Here is a 12,595-nt window from a genome sequence, read left to right on the forward strand (position 1 = left end):
CTAGACTGAAGAACAAAAGGACAGCAACTTGTCTGTTCCCCTTCCCCCAATTCCCCAGCGCTGTTCCCATCCCCCAATTCCCCAATTAAAAAAATCTTAAAAAAAAAAAGATATTATTGGATCAACTGGGAAAAGAAATCGGAATACAGATGGTAGAGTAAATTAAAATATTTAAGCGTGTTCAAATTACTGAAGATAACTGCTCTGGCTACAAAAGAGAATATCTCTATTCTTAGGAAATGCACATTAACGCAAAAGAGCAAAGGCCATGCTATGTATAATTTATCCTCAACTGGTTTAGGAAAAGAAAGGGTGTGTGTGTGTGTGTGTGTGTGTGTGTGTGTGTGTGTGTGTGTGTGTGTGTGTGTGTATGGAAAGAACGTGCAAGAGGGCACATGAACACAAATGCAAAACAAAAAGGGTAACAGTGACAGTTGCTGACTTTGGGTATAGGGTGATTTTTATATTCTTAAATTTGCAACTTTTCTGTAAGTTTGAAATTATCTCCGAACAAAATATTGAAAGCATTAAAAAATGCCCGCCCTTTATTTTTAGACTTTCCTTACTTATAAAGAGTCTGGCTGTTTGTCTGGAACCAGTTTGGAATGAACATTTTTATAATATTTTCCTGTGTGTTGGTGTTGTGGCTCTGTGAAACAGCCATTGTTGAGTATGACAATAGTTAGTGGAAAATAAATGAGTCACCCTGAGTTGGCAAGTCTAAAACCTAACTTAGGGGGGTGGGGAAGTATTATAGTGATTTATTTAAGTTTGTGGAAGTATTAGCCACAATGTCCACTGAAGTCTTCGGAGTTACTGTTATCACTTATCTGTTGAAGAAATACTAGAATGATTACTTTACATCAAGAACCTGGCTGTTGCCCTGTGATAATTTAGATTATCTTGTTTTGAAACGCAGAAAGATTGTCATTTTGAACACTACGAGAGTAAGTATTCACTTGTTGATTGAAAAATGTTTATTGAATGATTACTACGTGCCAGACCGCTTTCTAGGCACTGAAGATGTAGCACCGAACTAAAGAAAGCCCTTGCCCTCATGGGTTTTATGTTTTTGTGGGAGAACACATAGACGAACAGGAATAGAAGCGAAATAAAAGAATGTTAGACACATTGGAGAACAATTAATCAGGGAGGTGGGTTAGGGATGCTGGGAAAAGAATTGTTACAGTTTGAAATAGAGTGGATAGGCAAAACTCAGCCTCCGAGACCTTTGAGCAAAGACCTGAAGATAATGAGGGAGTGAGACATTCTGAGATAATCATCTCTTGGAAAAGCATCTGGGCAGAGAGAACAGCAAGTTTCAAGGCTCGGACAGGACTATGCCTAACATGTTTAAGGACTAGCAAAGGAAGTTAGCAGGAAATGAGGTGAGAGGCAATGGGGGCCAAATTACGTAGGTTCTTTTACGCCATTTTAAAGAGTTTGGCATTTACTCTGAGGTGAGGAGCCACTGGGAGATTTTGGGCACAAATGTTACATTATATGATTCATGTAAGATTATCAGGATCACTAGCTGCTTTGATGGGAAAGGACTGAAATAGGGCAAGTGTAGAAGTTGGGAGGCAAGTTTCTAAACTGGGAAAAATCCAAGTGAGAGATGATAGTTACTGTTCTGGTCAAAGTCTCGATGTAGGTGATGAGAATTGGTCGGATCCTGGATTTATTTTGTAGCTTTTGTAGATAAAGCTAACAGTATTTGTCGGTAGATTAGAGAGAGGGTAAATGCTTGACCTTTAGTGATCAGTGAGAAGAGGACAAACAGTCAAAGAAGGCTGAGGAGGGGTGGCCAGCGAACTAGGATGAAACCAGGAGAGTTTGTTCTGGAAGCTGGGTAAAGAAAGTGTATCAGGACTGGATGCCAGATGCTACGGATGAGTCAAGAAAGATGAGAGCTGACTGGACTTTGGATTCAACAGTAGGTAATTGGTGACCTTCAAGTTTCCGTGGTATGATGGGGAGCCAAAGTCTACTTGGAGTATGTTCAATTTGAATTGAAGGATACTTGTAGACAGAGTACGGACAATACATCTGTGACCTTTTGCCGAAAAGGGAATCAAAAAAATTGGCCATAACCTAGAGGGGTGTGTGCGTGGGGGGTTGGGGGGTGTGAAAGGATTTGTTGTTGCTGCTGTTTGTTTTCTAATGATGGGACACACACACACACACACACACACACACACACACAGTTTTGCTTTATTGCAAGGAGGAAATTAGGCAGTTGATGTAGGAGAGACAAGTAGGACTTGTTAAATAGAGCACTGCACTTGAATAGTAGAGGCATAACATCTAGTATCACAGTGGAGGTGTTGTTTAGACTTGATGTGGTCCCAGAAAGTCCAGGCACGGGAGAAGTAAGTGGATGAGTGTGGTTTTGGAAATTCTCTTCTGATTGCTTTTTATAGGAATCAAGGCCAGAATATAGAGTGAGTCAGATTTTACGTGGCTTTTTAAATTTTTTTCCCCTGTATGGTGCTGTTCATCAGGTGATCTACCAGGAGTCCGAAGAAGCCATAAGAGGGCTTCAACCCTATTTGTTGATTTTTTTTTCCCCCATACATTTAGCTTTTTGTTACTCTTTAGTCTGTCTAGTTTGTGTAACTCTTGGAAAGAGATTCTTACAACTCTTTTGGGGCTATCTGGAATTTTTTTTTTTCCTCATTAATCTTCAAGCCGAAAAGTATTATTCAGAGGTCCTTAGAATTTACCCAGCACGATTTTCATTTTAGGTAGAAGTAGACCAACTTAAAGACATAGTTAAGCCAAGGAAGTATGGCTAAATTGTCTAGCCAAGTCTGGAATCCATGTCTCTGTGGGATTCTGTTTATATAATTTACTTTTAGTTTTCATACCTATGTGCATATACATTCAAACTCACTCATTTGACAATAAAACTGACTTATTCTACATTGGAGGCAACCAAAGCATGAAATTAAAAAAAAAAAGTAAAATGTTGGTCAAAATAAGAATTCTATTTAAAGTTGTGATTAAATTGTGATTTGTTTAAAACTGATACTTGAAATTATATTGCAGTTAGAATGCACTGAAATCATCTTAGAGCATTTGCCCTTGGCTGAATTTATATTAAAATAAAAGATTCTAAAACAGGATCAATTAGATAATATTTTAGATTTCTGATACTTTAAGACATCTGTAGACTGCATTCATTTACAAAAATGGGTTGAGATAAACATTGGTACACTACCTTGCTGTTTCCAGCTCTGTCTGGCCCCTTGCTGCTTTATGTCAACACTTGGCTATATCTGGTAATTACAAAGTAGGGAAAACCAAATAATCAGAGTCCAAAATACATATAAAATTTCTCTGAAACAATCAGTAAAGGGCAAACAACGGAGGAGTTGGGCAAAAGATATGAATGGGCATTTCATAAAAGAGGAAACATGAGTTAGCCAATAAACTTGAAGAAATGCTCAATTTTCGTTAATCAGGAAAATACAAATTAAGACCACAATTAGATGCCATTTTACACCCCAAAATTAAGAAGTTGGCATTACTAAATGTTGGAGAGTACATGGACCAATATGAATTACTTGTTGCTGGTGGGATTATCAATTGCTAAACACACGTTGGGGAAAATAAAAATTGGCATCCTGGTGAAAAATTGAACATATGCATATTCCTCAACTCCCAGGCGCGTGCTTAAGAGAAACTTTGGCACATGTGGAATAGGAGATGTATATGAGAATTCTCTTAGCAGTAATGTTCATAATAACAAAAAGCCAACCAACCAAACAAAAAAGCCTGAGAGGAAAACAAGATGCTATTATAAAGGGAATGAATAATTCAGTTATGGTATGCTTACACAGTGCACAGTGATCCTGCATGAAAATGAGTGAACTAACCACATGCAACAACATGCGTGAATCTTGAAAACACAATACTGAATAAACAAATCAAACCCTAGAAGACAGGAGCTGTTTAACACCACTTTTACAGAATTCAAAAACAAACAAAATGAAACACTGTTGTTGAGGGATACGTGCATATGTGATATACTTTTTAAAAAGCAAAGGAATGAGAAACACAAAATATCAGATAGTAGATCCAGGGTACAGAAGGGAAGAGAGGTGAGGCATGGGACAGGAAGGGGCACATCAGAGGCACATTGCCAATAACCTGTATTTAGGTTCTTCCTTGGGTGACAGGTACCTGAATGGTCATTCTGTTATTTTGCTTCGAGTTTAAAACATGTTACAAATACTTATTGTATGTAGAAATTAATACATTAAAAAATAACGAAGGCGTAGTCTGAGGTCACGATTTAGGAGACATTTCATCACTTTTGCCTACTCCCTCACTGCCACTTGAATTCCTAACACCACCCAGTATTTCACTAGAGGTATCTTGTTTTAAAGTCTTCTATCTGATTAAGCCTGTGTCTGTCATCTGAGAAGTCACTCAGTAACAACTTGTTGGATGAATAACTGAATGAATGACTTAGGAAAATGATTCAGGATTTTTCTTAGAAATCACATAAAAGGTAGATAGTAAAAAATACTTGTCCTTCTACTTCTAGCTGGGTTCTTGTAAAATAAGGTGTAAGCTAGACAGCAAAACTAGGTTATTGTTGCATAGTTTTTTAATGATAATTAACTATATGAAGGCAATATTACTGATTATGCTTAAACTATTGTAATAATGTGATCAAAGAGATTAACACAACAAAAACAAGAGGTTGATCAGTAAACCATAATGTTGCTAAAAGTTAAAGCTATTCTTAGGCATAATGTTTTACAGTTAGAAGGCCCATGGGAATTAATCCAAGCTCCTCATTTTTGAGTAAAGGAGCTTTAGGACCAAAGAAATAATTAATAATTAAGAACATAGAACTTGTTGAGAGTCGAGTTAAGAAAGACCAGAACCTAGATCTCATGATTCATGTACTAGTGTTTTTGTGTTAAGATAATGGTAAATAAAAGGAATATTTGAATATCCTATATGAGGTATGATAAATGACTCAAGGTTGATAACCATTGAATGAGGAAGCAATGCTTTCTGATTTTAATTTAGAACAAATTAATTCAGCCCTATACCACATTTATCTTCAGATGTTTGACAAATACACCTAGAGAAATAACATAAAATTTTTCTTTCTTTATTTGCTCATATTTGAGTTTCCAAAAAGATCTGTGATGCACAAATGAATACTGGACTGGAAGTGGGAAGAATTTGGTTCTAAACCTGGCTCTGCCACTAAATATTAACTGTGTTGTCATCGATTCTTTGCACAATTTTTCCAGGTCTCCGTCTCCTCACCAGTAAAATGAAGAAGCTGAACCAGATGGTCTATAGAGACCAGCTTTAAATGGCTACATTCTTAGGAATTTTGAATAGCAAATTTGATCTATCCCGAAGTGTTTCATGTGTTCCATTATTAAACCATTGGCAACAAATAAGATGAAGGGAGAGTCAGTAGAAAATGAATGACTCATGATGCTAAAATATACTCTGAAAATAAACTGGGTTCTCTTTTTCTTTCTTTCATCACAGATATAATACTTCTGCACATCTGCTTCAGGAAGAAAGTGCCTGCCACTCCTATTGTTTCTACGCAGGTTCATGCCAGCCAGGAACAGAGAATCAGGTCAGTTTTAGGATTGCTTTTTCTCTTGGACAGGGAACCAGGGACAGAACCATGGTAGTCTTTGCCGCATCATTGCCCTGTAGGAAGACCACTGAACTGTGATTCAAAACAGCTGGGTTTCAGTCCTTCTGTACTCCTGATGGCTGGGTAAACTCAGGCGAGCCTCCTTTCCTGCATGGCTTTTAACATCCAAAACAGGATATGTTAAACTAAATTATCTTCATTTTCAATTCTGGCTTTAAAGCATTATTACTTTTACAGTAGGTACCTACGTGACATTAAAGCATCATTTCCTTTCTTCTTTCCCTGGAAAGATCTAGCTCGAAACACAGGCTCTGTAACGATTGTATTGGAGTTACTTTGAGTGACTAGTTTGATTGATGAACGTGCTGTGAGGCACTTGCGAGTACTAGCACCATCTGGTTGCCATAGTTTTCGTATTTTACTTTGCATTATTGTTCCTGAAGAGCTTATTTTTTACACGAGGTTATTAAGTCCTTCAATAATGTTCTTCAGCTTTGGAGAGGATATCTTTTTGACCACGGTTGTTCTCTATTAATTGCAAGTGATTCAGTTCAAATTAACGTAAGCAAAAAGAGGAAGCTGTTAGTCTTTTGGGTGTGTCACACAGGACACCAAGGGATCCGGGGACAGAAAAGCAGCTGGGTCCAAGAAGAACCCGGGAACCACATGCAGTTGGATGTCCCCCAGGCTTTCAGTGGGGCGTCACCCCTGCACATGCATCCCTCTCACTCTGTGGGGACTGGCTTTCTTCACATTTCCATTCTCTGTCAGGGAAACATGGTTGCACCACCTCCCTAGCTTTGTATCTTGTAAGTCGGACTCTCACAGAAAGGCTGACTCTTAAGTGTCCAGTCCGAAATTCTCAGAACGGATGTGAGTCTGCAGTCTGGTGTCTAAGGACAAGTTCTGACTTGGGACAGGGTCATTTTAAAACCTTGCCTTCGTTGTCTTGCCATCTGTGTTTCAAAGCCTGTTATCTGTATAGGACCTGACTTATTCCTACTAAAATAAAGATGACTGATAATATAGTATTGCTCTTTCCAGGTGCATTCTTATTTTAATTTGGATCAAACGTTAAGCTAAAGCTGTATTTCCCAAACTGTGTAGAAGTGAAATCTTGTGTTCCAGTATGTGAAAACCATTATCACAGATGCCAGAAAAGCCTTAGGAATTGAAAGGCAGCCTTTTAGGGCTCAGGGAGTGAAAGAAAATGGGTAACCATGTTTGCGTGGTTACAGGAGGAGGCAGACAGAGAGATATATATTTCTGAGGTAGCGGTGTTACAAAGATTGAATGTGGCAAGTAAAAGAAAACCTTTTCTATTTATTTTTTGAGAAAAAGATTTGAAGAGAGGAGAAAAGACCATTAGGTTTAGTCCCAGCTCAACTGCTAACTATGGTTTTGGATAAATCACTTATTTTCTGTGCACCTCAGTCTACTAAATCCAGACCACTTATTGGCTCTGACCTTAACTTCTGGATACCTGTTTCTTCATCTTAAAAAATGGAATTAATGATAGTAGTACTTAAAAAGTGGAACTTGCTTCTGACAGAATAGCTGCTGCCAAAAACAAAAACAAAAACAGTAGAACTAATGATGGCGGTAGCTTATAGGGTTCTTGTGAGGAATTAATGTATGTTATGTGTTCAAAACAGCTCTTGGCACATCAGCGGCAGCAGCAGCAGCAGCAGCAGTTTTTTTTCTGTGGTCTAAGATTTTCTGATATGGACTAATGTCTTTTTCCAGAATAAAGACTTGGAAGCTTTAGTCGTCTGCTTGAGTCCTGTATTTAAGCTAATTTTGGTACTGTCAATAAAAGTTATTTTGAATTGAGTATATGTATTAGTTCTCTATTGCTACATGTATTAATTTGTTAGGGCTGCCGTAACAAATCACCACAGACTGGGAGGCTTAAACAACAGAAGTTGATTGTCTTGCAGTCTGAAGCCTGGAAGTCTGAGATCAAGGTGTCTGCAGGATTGTCTCTCAGAGCCTGTGAGGGAAAAGCGTTTCAGGCCTCTTGTTGACCTGTCGATGGACAGCTTTTCTCTATGTGCCTCACATAGCCCTTCCTCGATGCATGTGCGTTTCTTGGTCCCAGTGTCCCCTTTTTATAAAGATGGCAGTCATATTGGTTTAGGGCCAACCCTAATGACCTCAGCTTAACTTGATGACTTCTGTGAAGATTCCATCTCCACATAAGGTCACATTCTGAGGTGCTGGGGGTCAGGACTTCAACATGTGAATTTTGAGGGGGATACAGGTCAACCTGTAGCACTATATAACAAATCACCCTAACACTTAGTGACTTAAAACAAGAGTTACCTTTTTTTGATCAGAATCTGAGCGTAGCTGTGCTGGGTCGTCTGGCCCAGGGTCTCTCACAAAGCTGCCTTCAGCATGTCTGACGGGCGTTGGTCTCATCTGAAGGGCCTGGAGGAGGGTCTGCCTCCAGTTCACTCGCATGGTTGTTGGCAGCATCTAGTTCCTTCTTGGTTGTTGGGCCGAAGGCCCCAGTTCTTTGTGTTGCATCCTGGCTAGCAGCCTACTTTAGTTCTGTGCCATGTGAGCCTTTTGCTTTTGTAATGTAATCATGGAAGTGGCATCCAATCACCTTTTTCTGTTCTTGAAGAGAGGATCTTTTGGTCCAGCCCACACTCAAAGAGAGAGGATTGCACAGGGTGTACATACTAGGACGTGGCGTCATTGGGAGCCATCTTTGAAGCGCCCTACCATAGTATATAAGAAAGAAGAAAAGATGCTAAGTGGACAAATATATAAATTATATTATTCATAAAGCTTAGTCTTAAACGTTAGAAGTTTATCACTTTAGTGCCATATTACTTCGTAAACAGAAAATACCCCTTCCCCCTTTACACAAAAAAGGAAAAATGTAACTTTTACTTCCATTTCTTTCTTTTCTTTTTTTTTTTAAAGCAAATTGTGTTTATTTGTTTCCTTTTATTAAATCATTTTTTTTTGGTCCTATGTAGAATTTTTAAAGTACCTGCCTTTTCACTTTGCTGAGTTATTAACCTGCTATTTCTCATAAAATACCCAAAGGCCTAACTTCATTTCCCTAAAAAAATTAAAAGTAAGAAGTCACAGTTATTAAAATTAATTTTATCAACTCTCTGTGGTCATATTTTACAGCTAAGTTACTATAAAATGTTAGAAATTATCAGACATTGGAAGATACTTAATATACACCAAACTGGGCTAGGGGAAATGCCCAATTATCATTACTTTTATCGAATGAAGTGGCACAATCATGTATATTGTATCTGCCAGTTAGCAGTTTTCAAATATTTATATTGATGATGAAGTACTTGGAAAACATTATTGTGGGTGCATTTTATCATCTTTGTTTTGGAAAGCAGTTTAGTTGTGTTTTTGGAAGTGAAAGTTGACCTAGTTGGCATTATCTGTATATGTTAATCAAGGGTGTGTGTGTGTGTGTGTGTGTGTGTGTGTAGCACATGGAGTAACATTTCTTCAGTAAATTTAGTCTGAGAAAAATCTCAGATTCATTAAGAAAAGATTGTTTTAAACAACTTCATCAGAATAGATTTCATTAAGTTTGGAAGTTTATCATTTGACACTATACAGAATTTTGAATAAGTATGAATTCAACAGGATTTCTGTGTGATATCCTTTCTTACGTGCTAGCAGAATGTAGTTTAACAGAAACCATACAGAATTTTAAATTTAAGACTTTCTTTTGATACACAGAGTGGAATGGGGAATCTATTCTTAGATTTGAATGAATGGTAATGATTTTTCTTAGAAAAAAAAGCCTGTTGCATTGATTATGGCAAAAAAGTTTAAACTTAGGCTCTTACGATTCTGCATTACCAGGATATTGACCTGAGAGTTTTGTTTATAATTTGCCTTTTTTTTTTCCTGAAAAATTCTGGGAATAGATAGATTTATTATTAGATTTTAGGCTTTAGACTCTATGAGGAAAATAGTGTTGTATGTTTTATGGTTTAGAAAAATATTATCCAGAAATGAAAGTCTGTGTAGAATGTGTTATTTTTAGAACCATATAGTGAGAGAGTTTGAATAGTTCAAAGCAGGGAATTCAATACAATATAAAAAGTACAAATATACTTAATGTGAAGCTTATATTATGAAGTTTAAAAAGTGTGTATAATCAGAAAAAAAAAGGTTAAAAAGTAAAATATCATTACGAGTATTAAGATTTTAAAATTTAATTCAGTTTTTTATTTCAAGAAATGGTACTTAAAGTTTGGTACTTAGAAATATAAATCATTTTAATCACACCTTATTCCCTGTTGTGAAACTTTTTTCCTTAGATTTTTGGTTTATGGGCCAGAGCCTGGGGTTTCTATACCTATATCATTGAGTTGATTTTTGGCTTTGAATATCCCTAATTTGGCTCTTGTTTTGAGGACAAATTATGCATAAATCTTTTTTGACAGTATGATTAAAAAATTACATACAATATTAAAAGCAGATACAGGAATAAAAACTGCAGTGTAATGATGTGGTTTTCCTAAGTCCCCAAATTTAGGCATATTTCTTGCTTTGAATCATGGCATCATCACTTACAGCTATTTGCTCTAGGACAGTTTCTTAACTTCTCTTGTTATTTCCTCATCTGTAAAATGGGTTTATTAATAGTATTTAATAGAAGTATCATAAGGGTTGAATGAGATAATGCTTGTAAAGTGCTTAATGCTGTACCTGGCACATAGTAAGTAAAAGCTACATTTATGTTAGCTGTCATTTGTTGTCATAAGCATTGACCTTAAGTCATTTTTACTAATGAATTTTGAAGGTTAGAATATAAAGAAAATGATGTCCTGCTAATGATAATATATTGTCCTTAGTGTGTAGTTGATTGGTTATACATTTTATTAGCATATTGACTTTATTTTTGAAAAGTAGGATAGATTTTCCATAAAAGGATATGAGTTTAGAGCCAATGCTTAAAACTGTTGACTTAGAAAGAATGGGAAAAAGGGAATGGAGGAAATAAGTGTGCTGTTTTGGGAGAAGGTCTGAAAAGATATTTTTGTAGTCACTAAATATGTTTATTTTTTTAATTGGGAACGCTAGATGTTAGCTTTTCATTTTTGTTTTCTTTTTAAACTTTGGCCACTAGCCCCACTCTCTTTTGTGTTTTGTTTTGACCTCAGGGAAAGGAGTGGGAGAAGGGATGTCTGTTCTTTCATCATCTTGTAAAGGACATGTCACAGTGGTCTTACATTACTCATGGTAGGATTGCCCGCTGTGCCCAGTTTTATGAAGCCCTCTACTAAAAGACATCTTAAAGTGTATTAATCTGATTGTGAGAGATGACTGTGACCTCTTAGTAGCATCCTAAGAAATCTAAGCTCCTTCTCCTTTTTAGAAAAGGACCTATGCCTAAATTGAGGGAAATAGGAATTTAGGAGGAAGTCTCCCACTCAGGTACATTTTGTTCCTAATTTGGTCAGACATCTGCTTTACCTTTGAGCACATTTTGTGTGTGTGTGTGTGTGTGTGTGTGTGTTCTTCATATAAATGAAAATGAAGAAGGCTGCTGCTTTCCATAAGAGTTTGTAATTTGAAAGTGTTATACAACATAAACGGTACAGGAAGAGAGGAAGTGGGGGAAATCTGAAATACAAGCTCTCAAGCTGTCTTATTATCTTCCTTGGGTAAAGTGGGGGAGGAACCTCAAAAAGCCTAGAGAATCATATTTTGAGAATAAAGATTCAGTATGTTTTGACTGAATGAAGGACTGTTGTGTCTATATGCTGAAGCAAATATGAGTTGCAGAATTATTTTATTTCAAAACATAGGTAAGGAGTACAGGCCCTTTAAAATTTTTGTTTGTTTTTTTATTTTTTACTTAGTCACTTTGGGATTTCTTATAAAAATTAGGGTATTTTGGTTCTTCTCCCCTCCAAATAGCTGAAATTATTTATAATGACCTGCCCTTTCTCCCTTCCACTGCCCTCCCTTCCCTTCCTTATTTCATTCTACATAATGTTTGACCTTCCAGTTTGGTTCTTTTGTATTTAGTTTTACTGTTTATTTTGTAAAAAGGAAATCATGCATCATGTGTTTATGATTCAAGAATTGTTTTTCTCCTTATAGTACCTCCAAGTCTTTCTTAACTACGTAATTGCCTACTCCAGAGAAGTTTTAAAAAGCCCCATAGGAATTCATTTTTTTGGTCACCTCTGAACCAATCATGGTTCAAAATTCCAACTTTTTCAAATTAGAGTTAATATTTGGTCTACTTTTGTAAACTATTTTAAAATTAAAAAATACGTTTTAAATAATTTTACCCAGCTCCAACATCAGTAGATTCTCCTGGTACTTTGCTGTATCTGAGCAGGCACTCGGGAATAAGGGCTTTCTTTTGGTTAGGGATTGTTGAAAGAAAGCTTTAACAAAATTTTATCAGAAGGCAAGCTATCTCTCATGAAAGAATGCCTCTTAGTTTATTGTTGCAGAGGCCCTACTGTAGGGATTGTGTTGTTTTTCTTTTTTCAGTGTGGGCTTATCTTTATTTCCCCTTTTTTTGACTCATGTATCTTTATGTTTTCATTTACTGCGCCTGCTAAAGAATGGCCTTGTTCAAGGAATTCAGTTTTATAATGTAAAAGATATATGAAATCCACCTCCTCCTAAATAATAGCTAATAATAATAATAATTACTGAATAGTTTTTGATTCCTAGATTTTTGCATGTGTTACATCATTTATTCTTCATAACAACCCTATAAGATTGATTCTGTTGTACTAATTTTATGCTGCTGGAAAGAGACAGGAAAAGTTACTTGCCAAAGGTCATGATTAGGAAATGGCAGAGGCAGGATTCAAACCGAGGAGTCATTCTCCGGACTCGGGCATGTAACTGCCCTGCTAGCCTGCCTCTCTGACATCCGAAGAAAGACATCACTTCTTTCTTTTCCCTAAAAGAATATGA

The 12,595-nt window shown here is 36.7% G+C and overlaps 1 protein-coding gene across 6 annotated transcripts in view; it reads left to right on the top strand.

Moving 5' to 3' along the window:
* The first annotated feature begins 5,534 nt into the window (after positions 1 to 5,534).
* Positions 5,535 to 12,595, top strand: part of WDFY3 (WD repeat and FYVE domain containing 3) — a 240,176-nt gene continuing 233,115 nt past the window's right edge. For all 6 annotated transcript variants that reach the window (XM_019624066.1, XM_019624070.1, XM_019624068.1 and 3 more), the window contains exon 1: positions 5,535 to 5,623. The gene's annotated coding sequence lies outside the window, so the exon portion shown is untranslated. The remainder of the gene's footprint in view (positions 5,624 to 12,595) is intronic.

Source organism: Hipposideros armiger, unplaced genomic scaffold (genome assembly GCF_001890085.2).
Source record: "Hipposideros armiger isolate ML-2016 unplaced genomic scaffold, ASM189008v1 scaffold_576, whole genome shotgun sequence".
Lineage (NCBI taxonomy): Eukaryota > Metazoa > Chordata > Mammalia > Chiroptera > Hipposideridae > Hipposideros > Hipposideros armiger.